This window comes from Macaca thibetana, chromosome 17 (assembly GCF_024542745.1).
Source record: "Macaca thibetana thibetana isolate TM-01 chromosome 17, ASM2454274v1, whole genome shotgun sequence".
Lineage (NCBI taxonomy): Eukaryota > Metazoa > Chordata > Mammalia > Primates > Cercopithecidae > Macaca > Macaca thibetana.
This window is the reverse complement of record NC_065594.1, coordinates 7,144,909-7,167,137: the sequence shown is the minus strand read 5'-3', so window position 1 is coordinate 7,167,137 and position 22,229 is coordinate 7,144,909. Positions and strand designations below refer to the sequence as shown.

At 44.5% G+C, this 22,229-nt stretch overlaps 1 non-coding gene across 1 annotated transcript; it reads right to left on the bottom strand.

Annotated features, from left to right (window-relative positions):
* Nucleotides 1-19,914: 19,914 nt before the first annotated feature.
* Nucleotides 19,915-20,021, bottom strand: LOC126940933 (U6 spliceosomal RNA). Its single transcript, XR_007720991.1, has one exon. It is a non-coding gene; the product is annotated as a U6 spliceosomal RNA (small nuclear RNA).
* Between the last annotated feature and the right edge of the window lie 2,208 nt (nt 20,022-22,229).

Below are 22,229 nucleotides of genomic sequence, written 5' to 3'. Positions count from 1 at the left end.
GTTTGTGATTCCATTCATTAAAAGTTCAAAAACAGGCAAAGGTGTTTTATATTGTTCCAAAGTAGGGTTGCGGCTACATTTGGTGGGGAAAGGGGGTGGTGGTTAAAACAGAGCCTGGGACGGCTTCTGGGGCGTGTTCCGCTTCTCCATCTGGTCACTGGTTACCCGGATATGGACGTCTGTCTGCTGGTGAAAGGTGCCCTTCTCAGCATATATGCTAGACTTGAATAAAACATTCAGGCCACGTGTGCCCTGTTATCCCCAGGCCTGAAACAGTTCCCTCACACATAGTTTCATCCTGGGCTCTGGAAACAACAGCCACTCCCTCCCTGTTCTGCAAAGAGTGCATCTTAGGCTCAGCCCAGGGAACGAGGCCTCCTGGAGCACTGGTTTCTGGGGCAGGCAATTGCAACGATGGCCTCATTCACCATGGAATCCGTAATGGCCATCCGGAAGCTGGGCACAGAGTGATGCTCACTGAATCTCTGTGGAAGGAAAGGAGGGAGGGAGGGAAAGGGTGTTGAGTTGCAGTGGGGGAGTGGAATGCAGATTCTCCTGCTAGCACATGGCCTTTGGGTTTGGTCTGGCCAAAGCAGAGGTCTCTGGGCATCTACTTGACGAACACCAGTCAGTGGAGGTTGCCATTCACAGGGCTGTCGTGGAGGCAAATGTGCAGTGTGTCTGTTTGTCCTGTATGAGACCTAAAATGTCATTCATTTACTCATTCATGAAGCTTCAGTTCAGTCCTCACTTCGTGCCAAAAACGCACAACCATTGGCCTTGAGAGGTGTGCAAGGTGGTGGCAGGGGGCTTCATTTTCCTTGAGGGGTCTGCAGTGGGGTTGGAGGGGCACAGCAAGGTTGCATTCCCGCCTACATGACCACCTGTCAGCGCACGCCCTTCCCCTCCCGCTGGCTGGAACGGAGGCACTGCTGAGGAAAGGTCACTCTGCTGGCAGAGGCAGGTGTGGTGATGGGAGGGGGCAGATGAAAGGAGGGTGTGGACAGAGGGAGGTCCAGGGTCCTTCCTAAGGTGAGTACATGAAGAAATATGCAGAACTTAATTGGAAAGAAAATAAAGGAGGGAAAAGCCACTTATGCTTATTTACGCTGATGCAGAGAACAGGCAATTGCTGTGGGGAAAGCCAGCCTTTAATTCATCATTTCCTTCAACTGCCACCTCAGCCCCTTACCTACCAGCTTTTCCCTTGTATCTGTGTTTTTTCTTATAGGCTCCTTGTTGCACTTTTTTTTTTTTTCTTTACAGGCATGTACACCCTCTTGTGTCCTAGGGAAAGTGTGGTTCAGTAGCCTCAGATATCAAGAGCATCAAGCTAGTCTGACAAGGCAGAAGAAATGGTGATCCTATGGAGTGTGGCTTGAGGGATGCAGGAAAGTCCTTACCACAAACAGCAGATCTGTGGCATGCCTGGAAAGGCTACCTGCCGTTCCTGAGCTGCTCCGTTGGGTTAGAAATTGTCCTGTCCCTCCTGTTTTCTGTCAGGGCCCCTTTGGAAAGGATTGTGACTGGAGGTGAGAGTGACTATCAGAACTCTGCAGGTGGAGGTGTGGACAGTGAGAACATCCCTCTAGGATCCCAGGACCTGGGAAAGTGTGTGTAAGCCATTGTTGTGGTGGGAAGAGCAGAGGCCAAGACCCGGTGTGCTTAGGCACAACCCTGAGCAACCATAGCTTGATACTCCAGGTGAATGTTACAGGCCATGGCAGTGGTCTCAAAGTGTGGTCCCCAGACCAGCAGCACCAGCATCACCTCGGAGCTTCTTGGAAATGCAAATTCCAGGCTCCAGCCCAGACCTGTGGAATCAGAACATGGCGGTGGGTTTAGTAATCCATGTTTGAACAAGCCCCCACAGGCGATTCAGGTACACGTCAAAATTTGAAAACCTCTAAGGGAAGGGCCATTTTCTGAACCAGCTCTCCTTCACTACCAATGTTCTCTCTCCTTGGAAGAGAGACCAAAGCAGTGGTGTTGGATTGAAGCTCATGAACTCAGAACGTTTCCTGGGGCTCTTTGCCACTGGCCCCATCCAAGGAAGCCCCGGTCAGCCTGTCACTGTAAGAGCCCAGGTTCTGAAAACACACTGAATTAGATTTGTCATCCTGGCTCTGCCACATCCTGGCTGTGGGAACCTGGACAAGTTACTTAACCTCTCTGGCCCTCAGTTTTTCCATCTGTAACATGGGGCTCGGAATAGACCTGACCTCACCAGGGTCTCACAGAGGTCCTTGTCCCATACACACAGTGGGTGTTCAGTAGATGGATCTGTTATTTATCATTCATGCAATTTCATCTAAAGTTGAAGAAATTACTAGATTTCAAAGAAATCAGCCTATAAGCCTGTCATGGTAGAAGGGGGTTGAGGGACCAAACAGCAGCACTGAATGTACGTCTTCCAGCTCCAAGATAGCAGGTGCTGCTACTCCCGATGGCTCTGAACATTGTGGAAAGAAAAGCAAGTATTAAAATATCTTATAAACAAAGCCAGGAGGTTTGAAGTCTGGTGAATTGCTTCTGCCTGTCTGCCAGGGGTACGATGCAGCAGAAGGAATGGGGGCACTCGCTCCCCTGGGCCCTGCCTGGTGGGCCAGCAGCCCACACTTGTTCACTGAATGAAGAAACACACCTGGCTGGCAAGCCTACAAACAGAGCTTCCTCCCTCCCCCAACAATTCCCTACCCTCAGCATGATTTATGGTCATTCAGTTTTCATTTATAAAACTGACAGTATTCCAACTGATAAATATTGATATATGCGAAATTCAGCAGCCGCAGGATAAAAGCCACGGGCCCCATGGCGACATCTGGCCGCCTTGCACAGACGTCATCCACTCGCCCTTCACCCTATGGAACGCTGACTGCTCTTAGGTATAATAAAGCGTGTTTAAGGTCCACAGGGTGATGACAATAGGGTTAAACTTAGCTGATTCCACAGCTGAGGGAAATCTCAGGTAGAGACATTTTGGATCACACTTGTGAAGAAGTCCTCTGCAGTGAGGTCCTTACACAGCAGCATGCGATGGGAACAATAACAGGATAACAGATGACAGGCAGTCATTTATAGACGGTCTGCGAAAGAGGTGGCTGAGATCTCCTCACAGAACACTCTCTGTGACGACAGTTCGGGGAGGGAACAGGGCATTGCCTTTTATCTGCAGATTTCAAAGTTCCTGACGTGAGTCAGTCTTTCCCAATACCTTGTAGAAGGCAATAGTTCCCATTACTCCAGACAGGAAGCCTGAAGGGCACGTTGGGCAATGGCACCATGAGTCCCAGAGGGACTGACCAAGGCTCACCTGTCCCCAAGCGTGTGTCTTGGCTGCCCTGTGTCTGGGCCAGCCACTGGCATGGGGCAGGGAGCACCAGCGAAGAAATAGGGCCTGGCAGCAACAAAACACACAGTTCTCTGCACTCTGGTTCCCAAATTTGGGAACTGCACCTGAATCACTCATCAAGTATGTTAAAGATTAAGATTTCTGGTTCAACTGGTTTCTCTCTTCAAAATTTTGGTTCAGTAGGTCTGGGTTAAAGTGGGCATTAGAATTTAACAAATTCCACAGGTGACGATGGTACACAACCAAATTTGGCTCTTAAGAGTCAACAAATAAGGGACTCTGGAAGGAAATGGGATTGAGGGGGCTGGGGCCTTTGCAGAACCGGAATCCCAGCTGCCACTAGCACAGCTCCACTCCACTCTGGCTGAGGATGGTCACAATTGTTCCTGCTTCCCTCAACACAGTGGTTGGCAGCCTTTTTGGGGTCTTATACTCCTTTGAGATGTTGATTTAAAAGAACCTCCATGAAAAACATTCACATGCCTACACAATTTATTTATTTTTATTTTAAAATTTTATTTCAATAGTTTTTGGGCAACAGGTGGCTTTGGGTTACATGGATAAGTTCTTCAGTGGTGATCTCAGAGATTTTGTGCACTTGTCACCTGAACAGTGTATACTGTACCCAATATGCAGTCCTTTATCCTCCCTACCTCCTCCCCTGAGTCCCCAAAGTCCATTATACCATTCTTCTGCCTTTGTGTCCTCATAGCTTAGCTCCCACTTATAAGTGAGAACATACGATATTTGGTTTTCCGTTCCTGAGTTACTTCACTTAGAATAATGGCCTCCAGCTCCCTCCAAGTTGCTGCAAAGGCCTTCATTTCATTCTGTTTTATGGCTGAGTAGTATTCCATGGTGTATATACACCACATTTTCTTTATCCACTCGTGGGCATTTAGGCTGATTCCATATTTTTGCAATTGCGAATTGTACTGCCATAAACATGTGTGTGCAGGTGTCTTTTTCAAATAATGACTTCTTTTCCTTTGGGTAGATACCCAGTAGTGGGATTGCTGAATCAAATGGTAGATCTACTGTGAGTTCTTTAAGGAATCTCCATAGTATTTTCCATGGTGGTTGTACTGGTTTACACTCTCACTAGCAGTGTAAAAGTGTTCCCTTTTCACCACATCAACCCCAACATCTATAGTTTTTTGAATTTTAAATTTTGGCCTTTCTTGCAGGAGTAAGATGATATCACATTGTGGTTTTGATTTGCATTTCCTTGATGATTACTGATGTTGAGCATTTTTTTCATATGTTTCTTAGCCATTTGTATATCTTCTTTTGAGAATTGCCTATTCATGTTCTTTGCCCACTTTTTGATGGGATTATTTGTTTTTTTCTTGCTGATTTGTTTGAGTTTCTTGTAGATCCTGGATATTAGTCCTTTGTCAGATGCATAGTTTGCAAATATTTTCTCCCACTCTGTGGGTTGTCTGTTAACTCTGCTAATTATTTCTTTTGCTGTGCAGAAGCTTTTTAGCTTAATTAGGTCCTATTTATTTATTTTTGGTTTTGTAGCATTTGCTTTTGGGTTCTTAGTCATAAATTCTTTGCCTAAGCCAATGTCTAGAAGATTTTTTCTGATATTATCTTCTAGAATTTTTATGGTTTCAGGTCTTAGATTTAAGTCTTTGATCCATCTTGATTTGATTTTTGTATAAGGTGAGAAGTGAGGATCCAGTTTCGTTTTCCTACACGTGGCTTGCAAGTTATCCCAGCACCATTTATTGAATAGAGAGTCCTTTCCCCACTTTATGCTTTTGTATGCTTTGTCAAAGATCGGTTGGCTTGTAAGTATTTGGCTTTATTTCTGGGATCTCTATTCTGTTTCATTGGTCTATGCGCCTATTTTTATACCAGTAACTATAGTCTTATAGTATAGTTTGAAGTTGGGCAATGTGATGCCTCCAGATTTGTTCTTTTTGCTTAGGTGCCTACACAGTTGAGGCTGTGATTTCAGAAGTGTTATAGGAGGCAGACTGAGCAGTGGGGAAAGAGGTTCAAGAACTTAGCCAAAAATGAATGGAAACTGAAAAAAAAATTTTAAGTAGGTCTCTTTTCATCCTACTACCACTGGTGTTTCTCAAAGGCTGCATGGCCATTTCTGATTTTTGAAGTCCCTAGTATATTAAAGAATTAAGAAATATGGGCCAGGTGCAGTGACTCACACCTATAATCCCAGCATTTTGGGAGGCCAAGCTGGGAGGATCACTTGAGCCTAGGAGTTTGAGACCATCCTGGGCAACATAGTGAGACCCCATCACTACAAAAAATAAAGAAAATTAGCCAGGTGTCATGGTATGTGCCTGTGATCCCAGCCACATGGGAAGTTGAGGTGGGAGGATCACTTGGACCCAGGAGGTTGAGGCTGCAGTAAGCCATGTTTGCACCACTACACTCCAGGCTGGGTGACAGAGCAAGACCCTGTCTCAAAACAGATAAAAAAAGAGAGATTATATTGATAGGGTTTGGATATATTTAATTGGCACTCATCATCCTGTTCCATCTCCTTCTAGTATTACCTTTCTGCATCACAGGGGCTGGAAAGCGAAAAACCTTACTTTCTATGCTTCCTTCCAGCTGGACCTTTCACATGTGCTTGCACATGACTTGGAAGACAGTCAGAGGCAGAAGTCCCTGCAAATGCTACTGGCTACTTGCTGCAGGCAGCTATTGCTACTGCGGCAGGAGACTTTCCTGTGTCTAGCTGCCAGTGTTCTGGGTGCTGGGGGCATCCTGTTCCTGGGATCACAGCTATGGTGGTATCTTCTAGAACTCAGTTTACCAAATCACTGGATGGACCAGAGGACTGAGCTCCAGGTTGGGTTTCCAGAAGGGAATCCCAGAACTCTTGCACCACAGGGGCCTCTCAGGGAGCTGCTCCCTCTGCCATGGTCAGTGAGAGGGGGAAGCAGGAGCCGCCATTGGGGTTGTTGAGTTCGTGGCTGCAACCCAGGGATGAGGAAATTGCTGCTACACACCCATGAAGCTGACGTCTGGACACAAGTCCCTACTGATAAGTATTTATGACATTTCCAGCGTGGTGCCATGACACTGCATGGAAATGCTGCATGGAAAGTCCTTATACATCTATCTTTGTGCATTTATGTGAGTATATCTGCAGGTATTGAACGGCTGGGTCAAAGTGTATGTATACCTTGATAAATATTGCTAAGTTACTCTCCAAATTTTTTTTAGAGACACTATGTTGTCCAGCCTGAACAAGCCACCCTCCTGCCTCAACCTCCCAAGTAGCTGGGACTCCAGGTTCAGGCCACTGTCAAAAGTGTTTTAATTCACACAGCCACCAACACCTGACCTCACCTTTACTAACACAGAGTATAACCCAGGTATGGATTTTAAAATACCCACTAGATGGTAAAATAACAACCAGCCTGGTATGAGTACCAAAGACAGGGACAACAGAGACAAAGCCCATCAGCAAGAGAGACACACACCCCACCCATCCAGCAGACACCTGTTGGATGAACGCTTCTATGTTGAAAATCAGCTGTAGCATAACCAGTGTTTTTAATCTTTGGCAATGTGAGAGGCTCATTGTATTGCATTTATGTTTCTTTGAGTATTTGATGTTGAGAAACTTTCCTTGTGACACTTTTAAATCTCTCTTCTGAATCTTGAATTTTAAAAAGTTACACAAGTGATTCCAGAGTTTAGTTTCAATGCAATGCTTTAAGAGATTACTATGGCTCAAGGCTTCTGCTGGGTTCTGGAGATACAATAATTAAATAGAGTTCTCACTCATTCTCGAGTGCATGGCACTGCAGGAAAAGAGAGGCACACATACACACACACGGAAGGTCATTTCAAAGCACGGAGCACCAGGATTTCCAGGATGAATTGAAATCATTGGATACTTTTTAAAATAATACGTGGGGGAAAGTAGAATGAACATAGAGTTATCAAAGAGGAAAGCCAATTTGTAAAGCTTATAATTTTAAAAATAATGGAGAAAATTGTTCCCAGGCTATACAGAAGTGCCTTATTTATTCCAATTGATATGTTTTGGTGAGCACGATGTTCAGGGCAGTTAACTGTTGCTGTGTGATTTCTTCTTTTTCCATGATAAATTTAGTGCTACAAAGTGTCCCTTATGAAGAGACTGAATAGACACAAGAAAGGCTCCTTCCTCCTCCCCACCATGGTGGTGTCAGTGAAGGGCTGCTAAAATAGAGATTTAAATAAGTTAAGAGTCCTATACCATAGTACCCTAAATGTCCAGGATAGAGTTGAAAATTACTCATCATATTAGGGACTGGGAAACTAAGATCCAACATCAACTTGAATGAGAAAGCAAGATCAACAAACACCATTAGGTACATGACACCGATGTTGGAATTACCTAACAAGGACTTTAAAACACAGAGGGAGACTTCTTGCTCTGTCACCCAGGATGGCGTGCAATGGCGCAGTCTCTGCTCACTGCATCCTGTGCCTTCCGGGTTTAAGCGATTCTCCTGCCTCAGCCTTCAAGTAGCTGGGATTAGAGGCGCCCACCACATGCCTGGCTAACTATTTTGCATTTTTAGTAGAGACAGGGTTTCACCACGTTGGTCAGGCTAGTTTTGAGCTCCTGACCTCCAGTGATCTGCCCGCCTGTGCCTCCCAAAGTGCTAGGATTACAGGCGTGAGCCACTGCGCCCGGCCCCTCAGTGGACAATTTTGAACAAACTTAAAACAAATAAAAGAACAGAAAGTCTTAGCAAAGAAATAGAAAGTATAAATAAGAAGCAAATGTAAGAAAGACATGTAAGAAAGATCTTTTATTAGGGGAAAACCTTTGGGGTAAGAAAAAAATCCTTCTGCTGGCTTCCTGTTTTTAAAAGTCTTTGCAAAACTCTACAATTTCCTTAGCTAACCACAGCTTCATGAGCCTTACCTTCAGAAAACTCACTCCACTGAATCCAAATGCCTGCTACCCTGGCATTCAAGCACTGAGACAGAGGCCATGATATGTGCATTAACAGTAGCCAGGCAGCTTGGAGGCCGATGCTAGGACTCATCATTTTGAGATGCAGAGCCAGTACAGCAGGGCCACCAGGGCTCAGACAATGGCTTGTCCATTGTGGCCACCTGCCCTGGACAAGGTAGGGCACTCAGGACTAGTGTGCTAAAGGACCTTCATGTCCCCTTCAGGCATAGTATTGTGGGAGGCCTCCTTCCTACGAATGTTTGCTAATAATGCAAAAGTCTTTCAATATCTTAACCATCGGAATAGCCGTTCTGGTATGCCCTGGCTGAACATCAGACTTACCTGAAAGAAAGGTTAAATATTTTAGTCTTGATTCTAAGAACAATGGGAGCCACCAAAAGGTAGTGAGCAGGGAAGTGACACGAGTAAATTTGCATTTCAGAGGTCACTGAGGCGGTGGGGAGGAGGAACGATCAGAATGGACATGGTCAACCATGAGGAGTCCTAGTCCAGGCAGGAGCAGATGGTTCAGACCATGGACCCGGGTGACTGTTTGGGATGCAGAGAATCAACAAAGGCAATGGTGTTGCATTGGAGGTGGTGGAAACAGACGATGACCTCAGGGTTTCTGGCTTTCCCATTGCGGTTGATAGAGGGAAGTTAAATCAACTGAAAAAAGGAACAACGGAAGATAACTGGGTTTGGTGGGGAGAAGATCATATGGGCAATTTTGGAGATGTTGAGTTTAAAAGGACTTTGAACATTGAAGAGATGTTAAGTATACCGTGGTAGGTCTACTTACCATAGGTTTGGAGCTCAGAAGAGCATTCTGGGCTAGAGTTGTGAATTGATGAGTTGTCAATAATCAAGTCAAAAATGAAGAGGTGGACAGAATGAGTATGTATGGAGATGGCAAAGTGAGAAGATGAGAGAGACTCCAGGCCTGAAGAACTCCAGAAGTCAGTGGCTGAGCAAAAACAGGGGCAGATATGGAATATTTTTCCTGTATTTCCTCTTAGGAATTGAAATTTTAAAACACTACAAATACCACAAACATAAAATCCGGAAACTAGCATAGTATTTTCATTAATTATTTACCTTAAACACTTCTATAATACTTTTCCCAGCAATTCTGGCTGCATGATCTTTTCTTTTCTTTTTTTTTTTTTTTGAGACGGAGTCTCGCTCTGTCGCCCAGGCTGGAGTACAGTGGCGCGATCTCGGCTCACTGCAAGCTCCGCCTCCCGGGTTCACACCTTTCTCCTGCCTCAGCCTCCGGAGTAGCTGGGACTATAGGCGCCCGCCACCACGCCTGGCTAATTTTATTTTGTATTTTTAGTAGAGCCGGGGTTGCACCGTATTAGCCAGGATGGTCTCAATCTCCTGACCTCATGATCTGCCCTCCTCAGCCTCCCCAAGTGCTGGGATTGGCTGCATGATCTTTATTTTGTCTAATTTATTGAGGCATAACTTATGTGCAATAAACTGCCTGTATTTAAAATAATCAATTTGATCAATGTTGGCAGATGTGAACATGAAATCACTGTCACAATGAGCATTCAGAACATTTCCATCAGCCCCAAAGCTTCCCTGCACTCCCGTGCAGTCTCTTTCCACCCCGACCACGGATCTAGAGTTTTACACAAATGGAACCACACAGTGTGTACTTATTTTTGTCCGGCTTTTTTTTTCTCAGCATAATGATTTTGAGATGCATCCATATTATCATGCATGCCAATAATTCATTCCTTTTTATTGCTGATTAGTATTCCACTGTATGGAAACACCACATATTGTTCAAGCACTCACCTGCTGATAGACATTTGTGTTGTTTCCAATTTTGTGCTACTATGAGCATTTTTATCGTGACTAAGTGTTGAATTTTCTCCTTTGCTTTTTCTGCAGTTATTGAAATAACCACATTGTTTTTCTATTTTATTAACATCATGAATTACAGTGGTTAATTTTCTAATATTGAACCAACTTTGAATTCCTGGAATAAACTTTACTTTGTCCTGGTACATTCGATGTAATTCTAGTTGTAATTATAGCTACAGTTGTAGATAGATCAAGAGTTGGATTTGATTTGCTATACCCATTAGCAGTCACTCCCCATTCCCCTCTTCCCCAAGTCCCTGGCAACCACGAATCCATTTTCTATCTCTGATTGACCTATTCTGGGCATTTTAATAAATGGAATCATAGATGTGTGGCCTTTTCTGTCTGACCTTTTTTACTTATCATGCCTTATAACATGCTAAAAAAGATTTGCCCACGTTGTAGCACATATCAATACTTCATTCCTCTTTATGGCCAAATAATATTCTATCATGAGGATATGCCACATTTTATCTTTCTTTTCATCAGTTAATGGATATTTGGGTTGTTTCCACTTTTCAACTACTACGAAAAATGCTGCTGTGAATACTTTGTACAAATTTTGTGAGGAGGCCAGGTATAGTGGCTCATGCCTGTAATTCCAGCACTTTGGGAGGCCAAGGTGGGTGGATCACCTGAGGTCAGGAGTTAGAGACCAGCCTGGCCAACATGGTGAAATCCCATCTCCACTAAAAATGTAAAAATTAGCTGGGCTTGGGGGCACATGCCTGTAGTCCCAGCTACTCAGGAGGCTGAGGCAGGAGACTTGCTTGAACCCAAGAGGTGGATGTTGCAATAAGCTGAGATCATGCCACTGCACTCCAACCTGGGGAACAGAGTGAGACTCCATCTCACCAAAAAAAAAAAAAAAAAAAAAGAAAATTAAAAATTAGCCGGCTGTGTTGCCACTTGCCTGTGGTCCCAGCTACTTGGGAGGCTGAGGTAGAAGGATTGCTGGAACCCAGGAGGTCGAGGATGTAGTGAGCCATGACTGTGCCACTGCACCCCAGGCTGGGTGACAAAGTGAGACCCTGTCTCAAAGAAAAAAAGAAAAGAAAACACAAACACATTTGGTTTTGGTGAGGATGTGTATTTTCAGTTCTCTTGGATGTAGAACTGCTGGGTCATATGGTAATTCTGTGTTTAACTTTTTGAAGACCTTTCAAACTGTTGTCCAGGGCAGCAGCACCATCTTACAATCCTACCAGCAATGTGTGAGGGTTCCAATCGCTCTACATCCTTGCTAACTCTGTTAGGATGTGACTTTCTGATTGCAGCTTTCTTAGTGGGTGTGACGTGGTATCTCATTGCAGTTGGTTTGCATTTCTCTAGTGACTTGTGATGCTGAACATTCAGGAGCTTATTGCTCATTTGTGTATCTTTCTCAAACTTTTGTCCATTTTAAAATTGAAATGTCTTTTTATTGTTGCATTGTAAGAGTTCTTTATATATTATGGATACAAGTCTCTTGTCAGATGTATGATTTGCAAATCTTTTCTCCCATTCTGTGAGTTGTCTTTTCACTTTGTTGATGGCATCCTTTGAAGCACAAAAGTTTAAAACTTTGATGAATTCTGATATATCTATTTTTTCTTTTGTCACTTTTGTGTCATATCTAAGAAGCCATTGCCTAAGGACCCAAGGATTTACTCCTATATTTTCTTTTAGGCATTTTACGGTTTTAGCTCTGAAGCTCCGTTTTGGGTTTCGTTTTGTATATGGTGTGAGGCAGTGGCTCAGCTTCTTTCTCTTGCACGTGGATATCCAGTTATCCCAGCACAGCTAATTGAAAAGACGCTTCTTTTCTCATTAAATTGTCTTGGCACTCTTGTCAAACTTCATCCTCTTTGTTAATTTTCTCAATTCTTTTCCTGCTCTTATCTTTATTATTCCCTTTCGTCTAGTTACTTTGGGCTCACTTTGCTCTTCTTTTTCTAGTTTCTTATTGTGAACTCTTAAGTCTCTAGTTTTGTACGCCCTCCCTCCCACCACCTATCCCAGTATAAGCATTTAAAGGTATAACTTTCTCTCTAACCACTATTTGCTTACATCCCACAAATTTTGACCTTTTTCATTATCATTTAGTTCAAAGTATTTTCAAATTGCCCTCATGATTTCTTCTTTGACCTATTGATTCTCTAGAAGTGAAATGTTTCATTTCTAAATATTTGGTGTCTACTTATCTTATTGTTTTTAATTTCTATGTAATTCTGTTTTAATTAGAGAATAGGCTCTATAAAATATAAATCCTCTTCAATTTATTGAACCTTGTTTTATGGTCCAGCATATGGTCTATTTTGGTCAACGAACCACATGTGCTTGAAGAGAATGTGTATTCTGCAGTTGTAACTGATAGATACAGATTCTATGAAGAGCAATTATATGAAAGTGGTTAATAGTGTTGTTCAGTCCATCTATCTTTTTCTTGATTTTTTTCTAGCAGCCCTATCCTAAGATATTCATATTCATATTCAACTATGATTATGGATTATTTCTGTCAATTTTTTCCTCAGGGATACTGAAGCTCCGTTACTAGACACACACCCACATAGGATTCTTTGTCTTCTTAGTGTATTAATGCCTTTATCCTTATAAAAGATCCTTCTTTGGTAATTTTTTTTCTCAAAGTCCATTTTGTCTGATAACTAGATAGTGTGGGGTGGGGGAAAGGGAGAGGGTCAACAGAGTACCGTTCATCTCCACTGAGTGTAGAACCAACTGAGAAGTAAACCTAGCTGTGGGCAGATGGAGATTAAATGTTAGCGTTTGTGCTGATGAAGCCGATCAGAGGCTGTGGCCCTAGATTTGTGTCCAGATGGGCCTGTTAATACTTCCCTCAAAATTAGGTGGCCTTGCACATCCAGTCACTGGCCCAGATGGACAATAGTCAGCCTTTTCCTTTCACCCTCATCCAGGGCAGACGGCAGAAGGCAGAGGGCAGGTAGGTGGATGGACTTCTGAGGCAGAGTGAGGGGCCCAGAGACGCCTGCCCAATTCTTCCTCTAAAGATCACCAGTAAGTGAAATGAAGAGGCCAGGGGCTGAGGGAATGTTCTAGAGAGGTTTTTCACATAGAAACAAGGAGAATGTGCCCCTTCTAAAAGGTCTCTACGGCTATGAGAGCATGTGAGCTTACCCAAGAAGAATGAAGGGTGAGGAAGGAGAGGATCTGAACCAAGTCGTGGGGGCCACCAGCATTCGGAGGCTGGGCTGCAGACGGAGGTCCCCTGAAGGATATGGAGAAGGGGTCCCCAGGGATGTCATGGAAGCAAAGGAAGGCGTTTCAAGGCTGCATTGCCAGCTGCCAAGAGGCTGAGAAAGTTGAGATCCCCTCATGAAAGCTCAGGCTTGTCCTCTGGGGTAGAATTTTGGCAAAGAATCTTTCACGCCACACACTGAGCACACTTCTGACTTCCCCAATTATGGTAGAAAGGAGAATTATTTACCCTGATCTGGGAGGAAGATTTATAGGTTTAAGGGCCCTTAAAATCACAGTACTCAGACTCTGTTTTCCTAATGGTGAATGGCCAAGAAAACAGCTTTCAAAAATAAACGCGGGTAAATGTGGAACGCTAGACTCCTTCCTGTGGCTTATTTTAACTTTCATATAAGAAAACATAGTCGTTGATTACCTTAGCAATATGCCATGCCTTATCAAAAGGGCTTTAAAGCGCTCTCATTAGTCCTTTCAATATACTTGGATAAGAGGTGAAAACAAATATGTGTATTTTAACCTCATCCTAGAGAAAAAGGAGAGAGTTGGGGAGAAGTCAAGGGCTTTTCTCCCAGAATCCTGGGGGATGACGTGGCATCAGCCCTGGCCTAAAGTGCGCAGGCCAGAAACTACCCCCTGCAGCTAAAGCACTGGAACAGAAATGAGGAAGATTCATGACTCAGCCAAAGAGAGGTGAAAAGGTGAGCAATTATATAATGAACAGAGCATGCGTCATGCAGTCCTCAAGTAACAAACTCACATTTCAAACTCTTTAAGGGCAGAAATAATATTTTACCATTCTTTTCATTGTTGATGGTCCCTAGTACAGGCTAAGACCTCAGTAAATGTTTCCTTGCTGGCTGATGACACAGGTTGTCTCTCTGTGTGTATGGGAAGAGTATAGAGGGATGTGAATTTTATTCAGTATATAGAATAAGTAGTTTTCTAAGATTTTGTGCATGGAAGTGATGCAATCAGCTCAAATTTGACTAAAATGGTCCATACCCGCTCTAGGTTTTAGGAAGGAAACCTAGTAGAAATGAGTGAGATGAGCTTAAAGTATGAAGGAGCTGAGAGCAAACAAAATAAAAGGCTGGAGTCTGTTTATTGCAAAATTGTCTGTTTTTGCATGAAAGTGTGTTTGGGGGCACCCATTTGCACACTCCCCCAACAAATATTTATTGAGCACCTATTATTATATTTCATCGTGCTGGGTGCTTGGCAGTTACAAAGATAAATGAGACGGATTTTCTACCTTGAATATGTCATGGTCAAATGAGGATACCCTGAAGATGTTCTTGACAAAATCATACTTTGGTGCTTTTTTGTTTGTTTGTTTGTTTTGTTTTGTTTGAGACAGAGTCTCGCTGTGTCGCCCAGGCTGGAGTGCAGTGGCTGGATCTTGGCTCACTGCAAGCTCCGCCTCCTGGGTTCACGCCATTCTCCTGCCTCAGCCTCCCGCCTAGCTGGGACTACAGGCACCTGCCACCACACCTGGCTAATTTTTTGTATTTTTAGTAGAGATGGGGTTTCACTGTGTTAACCAGGATGGTCTCAATCTCCTGATCTCGTGATCCGCCTGCCTCAGCCTCCCGAAGTGCTGGGATTACAGGCATGAGCCACCGTGCCCGGCCTTTCTTGACCAAATCATACTTCGGATGTTGGATGGAAGCAAATAAAAATGCTATAGCGGCTGGGCGCTATTCAGTGAAGGAGGTGAAAGGGAGAGTGAGCGGTGTGGCCGTGCTGTGGAAGACTTTTTGGGTGGGTGTTCACCCCGCATGTACGGGGAACCAGGAGATATTCTGAGCAGAGTGCCAACAGCCCATTCCTGTCTGGGGAGGATGATGCAACCTGTGAGGGGAGGGAGGGAGACACAGGGTGAGGGTGGGGACCAAGCAGAAGAAATGTGGGTGACTCATACATTTGGTTGGTAGGAATGGGTTTCCAATGCCTCAGATGGGAATATGAACATGACATGTGTCCTGGTGACTCACGGCATCCTCCTAGATTCAAAACAGACTCTCAGAGACCCCGGCTTCTGCTTCAGTGCTCACCCTCTCACTGCTTAGGCCTGTGAAATAGTGGCGACCCTGGATATAAGGACAAAACAGAGGAGACGAGTTCAAAGGCACTGGGGAGCCAGAGGCTGTGCTTTGAGCATTTTCCAAAGGAGAAGGGATCGGAGGAGGCTTTATCTATCACAAAAGACTTGATGCTTAGGAAGGGAACTTAAGAATCTTCTATGAGACAGCATGCCTCTTCCTTTGAGAATTTTGTTTTTAATTGTGGTAACATATGCATATCACAGAGTTTACCATCTGAACCATTTTGATGGACAGTTCGGTGGCATTAGGTACATTCACATTGTTGTGCAACCATCACCACTGTCATCTCCAGAGCTCTTTCATCTTGCAAAACTGAAACTCCACACCCATTAAACAACAGCCTCATCCCCCCCAACTCCTCCAGCCCCTGGAAACCATCATTCTCCTTTTGTCTTAATGAATTTGACTGCTCTGGGTATCTCATGAGTGGAATAATACCATATTTGTCCTTTTGTGACTGGCTTATTTCACTTAACGTGATATCTTTAAAGTTACCCATTTGTAGCATGTGGTAGGCGTTCCTTTAATTTTAAGGCTGAATAATATTCCATTGTATGTGTATACCACGTTTTGTTTATCCATTTATGTATTGATGGACATTTGGATTATTTCCACCCTTGGCGATCGTGAATAATGCTGCTATGAACACATACAAACATCTCTGCAAGTCTTTGCTTCTAATTCTTTTGCGTATATACCCTGAAGTGAAATTGCGGGATCATATTGTAATTCTATGTTTAATTTTTTAAGAAACTGCCATACTGTTTTCCATAGCGGTTACACATTTTACATTCCCACCAATAGTGTGCTTCAATTTCTCCACATCCTTGCCAACATAGACTTTTCTCTTTAGGCTGGCATTAAGCTATGTGACCAGAACATAACAAGTAGCTCAAGAGCCCATCCACCATTTATGTTTATCATTATTTTTTCCTCTGGAGGAATTAAGAAAGAAATGAGGTACTGCTTTAGCTACTAGAGTTTAGCACTCAAACACTTCTTCATAAAATTCCAGTTACTCTCAATTGGAGTAAAGTAAAACCATGAGGGTTATTTTGAGCCAATCTTCAGGGTTTGAGGTAAATGATAGTAATATTCTAAGAGTTAACATTTATATAGGACTTGTGTGTGCTCAGCACTGACCAATCACTTTCCATATATGATGTCACTGAATCCTCCCAACACCCTGAGGAGACCAGCACTACGATCACCTCCACTTGAAGATGAGAGAATTGGGGCTACTAAGGTTGTGGCTTGTGTAAAGATGCAGAAAGTTTCCATGGCAGTGTCCAAGCCCAGCCCACACCATCACACTGTATTCCTACAAAAAGCCACACCCATCAGTAGGTGGACACCACTTGTGCAAAAGATGTATGGACGAGAGTATTTAATGCAAATGTGTTATAAAAGTTTAACATTGGGCCAGGTGCAGTGACTCACGCCTGTAATCCCAGCACTTTGGGAGGCCGAGGCGGGCGGATCACCTGAGGTCAGGAGTTCCAGACCAGCCTGGCCAACATGATGAAACCCCATCTCTGTTTAAAATACAAAAATTAGCTGGGTGTGGTGGAAGCTGTCTGTAATGCCGGTTATTCGGGAGGCTAAGGCAGGAGAATTGCTTGAAACCAGGAGGCAAAGTTGCAGTGAGCCGAGATCGTGCCACCGCACTCCAGACTGGGTGACAAAGTCAGACTCCATCGCAAAAAAAAAAAAAAAAAAAAGTTTAACATTGGAAAAAGCTTATATGCCCATCAATAAGGGTTTGATTAAACTAATGAAGGTACACCCATTGAAGGGAATAGTTATGCATCTGTTAGGAATTATGATGTAGATATATATTAGTTGATATGGAAAAGTGTTCAAGCTATATTGATGACAAAAAAAAAAGTGGTTGCAAAGCAATAAGGATGGTGTGATCCAGTTTTAGTAAACTAATATAAATTTGTATTAATACAAGTTTGGATATATAAGTTTAAAAGGCTGGAAAATTATAGAGCAAAAATATTAACAATGATAGCCTTGATGTGGGAGGATTCCTGGCAATTAAAATAATGGCATTTTCTCAATTTTCCTTACAATGTTTATATAATACAGCATAGAATGAAAGCTTAACAACACACACCACCAACCTTTCACTGAAACAGTTTCCTTTGTGTCCCAGACTGGAAATCAGACCCACTGCACTCAAAGGTGCTGTGACTTTGGACAAGTTCCTTCTCTTTGGGCCTCCTGTTTAATCTAATAATAAAAAGGCGGTTTAATTTCGAAAGTTTCTTCCAGCTCTAGTACTCCTTGACTGAATGACTCCCTTTCCCGGTGGAAGTTCTTTTAAGAACGGCCTACTACATGTGGGTAAATAGTCTCTTCAGTCCGTTTTCTTTGATCTAAGTTCGTGCATTGCACCAGGGTTGTGTCAAATCACCCTGGGAAAAAGTAACTTTTCCCAGAAAGACAATTTTTTTTTTTTTTTTTTTTTTTTTTTTTTGAGACGGAGTGTCGCTCTGTCGCCCAGGCTGGAGTGCAGTGGCACGATCTCAGCTCACTGCAAGCTCCGCCTCCCGGGTTCACGCCATTCTCCTGCCTCAGCCTCCCGAGTAGCTGGGACTGCAGGCGCCCGCCACCTCGCCCGGCTAATTTTTTTGTATTTTCAGTAGAGACGGGGTTTCACCCTGTTCCAGGATGGTCTTGATCTCCTGACCTCGTGATCCGCCCACCTCGGCCTCCCAAAGTGCTGGGATTACAGGCGTGAGCCACCGCGCCCGACCCAGAAAGACAAATTTTAACCTAAGACATTAAACAACAACAACAACCAACCAAACAAAAAGCACTACATACTGAACGGACTCCACAAGCCAAGCAGAAAAACAAAAAACAACGAACCATATCCCCCTTCCCACCCTTACCCCAGACTCAGCTTCTTTCTAAAGATCGCCTGCCCCCTGTACGCCTGAATAGTCATAGTAGCTGGCATTTATTTTTACAGATATCCATAGAGTCACTGATAGCATTTTCTCCCGCAGAAGCACAGCGAAATCACAGCCGAGCAGAGGAGGGCAGGGCGAGGGCCGCCCCAGTCTAAGAGCCGCAGGGTCTGGCTGGAGCTGCCCTCGGACTTCATCCGGGCGCAGAGGCCGCATCAGGCGGGTGCGGGCTGCTCTATGGCGCCCTCTGCTGTTAGTCAGCCCCGGGCTCCTCGCCCGGCGCGCCGGCCTCTGCCGGGTCCAGTGGGGCCTGCGAGCTGCGGGGATCACCGAGACCACATTCCCGCGGCGCTCAGAAGGAGAGGCAGAAAAGCATACTGCAGTTTCCCAGCGGCCTTTTACACCTGCCTCCTTCGGATAAACCCAAAAACCTTCCTTCAGAGAAGACGACCCGTATTTCCCGTTATTGGGGGTGGGGGTAAGGGCGTCACAGGGAGAGCCTTACTTTCAACATTCTGCGTTATGAAATCAAGGGAGACTTTTTTTTCCAACGAGTGTGAACATTTTTTTTTTCAAGAGAATTAAACCGTTTATTGATTACACATGATAATGGATGATACACGAGCTTCATTCCCATCTATAATTTTCTGGTACCATTATTCAACTTGAATATATTGCATAGGATGTGCCAACAATCACTTTTATCACCAATAATTCCATGATTTTGCTTGGGTAATCCCTTTTAATGGTGAACTTCAGGTCACAACAGTAACTATCAGTTCAAATACATTAAGGTTTCTGAAGACAATGGCTTCTCCACCCAAGCAGGTTGTATAGAAATTCCAAAGAGAACCTGGTGTCACCCTGAAGGAATTCTAACTTCACACGTCGGGGAAATTTACCAAGATGGCTTCAGAGTAGACTAACTTTACACGGCACTTTTTTTTAAAGAAGACATTTATTCAGCGTCACGATCAGACTATTACATTTAGCAATCAACAGCATGGGTGCCAAAAAAAAAAAAAAAATCTACATTAAAACCCTTTGTTGGAACGCTTTACACTTTCCACAGAACAGAAACTAAAATAACCTGTTATACAATTAGTCAAATACAGTCCTCGAGTTTTTTGCCCATGCACTTGAGTATTTGTCTAAAACATGTCTTGTTTGTAGCAACTAGGCCTTGCCACCACTGTGCTTGGCTGAGTTCACCAATCTGTTGTAATCTGTAGCTTCCCTGTCACTTCTCTGGCTCTCCTCTCCTGCTAAGCTTTGTTTCCTAATTAAAATTTTCTGCCACAGCCATAGCTACTGTTGCTACTGGAACCACCATAGCCATCTTGGTTTCATGGTTTGGCAAAGTATTGGCCTCCACCACCATAAGGGCCAGAGCTGCTGCCTCCAAAATTTCCTCCCTTCATGGGTCCAAAATTTGAAAACTGATTGTTGTAATTGCCAAAATCCTTGTAGCTTCCACCACTTCCAAAATTGCTTCCACTAAAAAATATGGAACGCTTCACGAATTTGCATGTCATCTTTGCACAGGGGCCTTGCTAATCTTCTCTGTATCGTTCCAATTTTAGTATCTGTGCTGCTGAAGTGAGCACAGTGTGAACGTTGACTATGCTTCTCACATATCTTTACAGCCCAATCTGAGGGGACTATATCTCGGAGAACCAACTGTTCTAGAATTTTCTCACCTGCCTCCTGCAACCCTCTCCCCATTTCTTCTCCTAGGGAGTCTTCCAGCTGGTGCAGTTCACCTAGGAACTGCATGAGCACTTGCTGGGGGTGTGGCAGGAGGCAAGTCACTAAACCTTTATCAGTGAATCCTGACAACCGTATACAGCCCATTCATTTCTTCACTCATTCCATCCATGTCAACACAGCAACTACTCCAGCTGACCCTGGGGCTTGGTGCTGGGGATACATCCCATACAAAAGGATGCTTTCCTTCCTGTCCCAAAATGTATAACCGCTGCCCCCGCTGCCCCGGGATCACACACGATAGATACGTAAATGGTCACGGGTCAATGCAAAGAACATGTTGCAATGAGAAAGAATAACTTAGGTTGTGAGTTCACAGGAGGAACATGAAAGCTGAGCCTGCAGGATTAATAAGAATAAACCGGGTGAAAAATGCTGAACCATGACTCTGAGGTGGGAAGGCGGCATAAATTCCAGGAGACGCATGTGGTTGGATCATCAGGAGTGAGGAAAGCAGAAACCCCAAAGGAAGTTGGAGAATTAGGCAGGGGGTGGATTAGGTGAACCCTGGAGGGCCAACCTGAGTTTTGAGTCAAATCCCAGAGTGCAGTGGAGAGCTCCTGAATTTATTTTTAGTAATTGACATGATCTGAGGTGGGGTTTGCCAGGATCCTTCTGGCTGGTGTGATGGGAGGGAGGCAGGGTGAGGGCAGGAGCCTTGGGGCTGAAGATAAATGAGAAATTGGTTCCTGGTAGTAGCAGTCCAAGTGGCAGGAAGTCGCCAGCCACAAAGCGTGCTTTGAAGGCAGAGCAGAGGACAGGCTGACATGTTGGCTGTGGGGCTAAGGAACAGAGAAGTATTATGGATAGCTTCTCCATCTCCATCCCTGACAGGGAGAACTCAGGGAGGAGCAGTTTCAGGGAGTAGCTCTAACTTGCATGTAAAATCGCGGAGGTGAAACTAGCCTGCCAGGGCCTGCCTGAATCGGAAGCTCTGTCACAAGCGTACTGTTGATCCGTGGATGCAGAAACACTGCTCTCCAGGGAGACGCGTCTGATGCCAACTGGTATATTCATAGCACTTGATGAGGGCGTTTATTGAGTAGTACTGTTTTAATGTTTGAGATGTAAAACAAAAGAAAATTGAGAAGTGTGTTTTCATGTGATGACTTTGCATTTTAATGTTATTTTTAAATGTAAAGATTAAGGAAAACATGCATCTAACTCTGGGAGAAGAACAAAAGTGAAAACGGAACCTAGGAATGGGATAGTGGGTGGAGGAGGGAGGAGGCTTGTCCAAGTCAAGTCAGGAATTGGGCCAGATTCGTTGCAGCCTTTGGAAATCATAATCAAGTGACAGTCTCTCATGCTTTGGCATCAATGCGGCACTACTAGGGCCATGAAGTAAGAGTAAACACTGGATGCATGTGAGTCATGGCAGCTTGCACTAATCTTTAAGTAGTAATTGAGGTGATCTCAATATAGTGAGAAGACCGTAATGTAATATAACCGAGATGCTCATAATAATCGCCAAGCCACCATGACAGCATCCAGTCAGCTGAGGACAGCCACAAACAGAATCAGCGGGGGCTAAGGGGGCCAGGGGCTCAGGCCCACCTGCAGCCCACCCATCAGCACCCCTGTGTGGCAGAAGCTCTGGGGAGAGCCTTTGTTCTTTGCTGGCTCCTGGGATTGTAAGTAGGTGGGGGAGCAGGAAGGGGAGAAGGAGCAGGGACTGCTGAGTTCCAAGTAAGTTCTAGGTCCCCATGGGAGCAGAGCTGCTCCTGGATGCCTGTGTGAGGTTCTCTCGGCCTTGGGGGAGCCTCCGGAGCTCCTTGAAGGAGTCCTCCCGCTTGGGAAGGCTTCCTAGCTATGGGGGCCATACACAGGCAGGGGGCGCTGCTACTTCACAGTTTCAGAGCTGGCTCTTATTCAGCGAATGCCTTGGTGAGTTTCCTGAGCTCTCCGAGGAGACGCTGGGAGCCTGCACACCCAGGGTGTAACTGCCAACGCCTGCAGAGAAGGAACTGCCTCGTGCCGTCCGTGGAGCCCAGAGCTGGGCTTTCCTCAGCTCTGGGGACTGTAGCCTCGGCCCACTCACCCCTGCC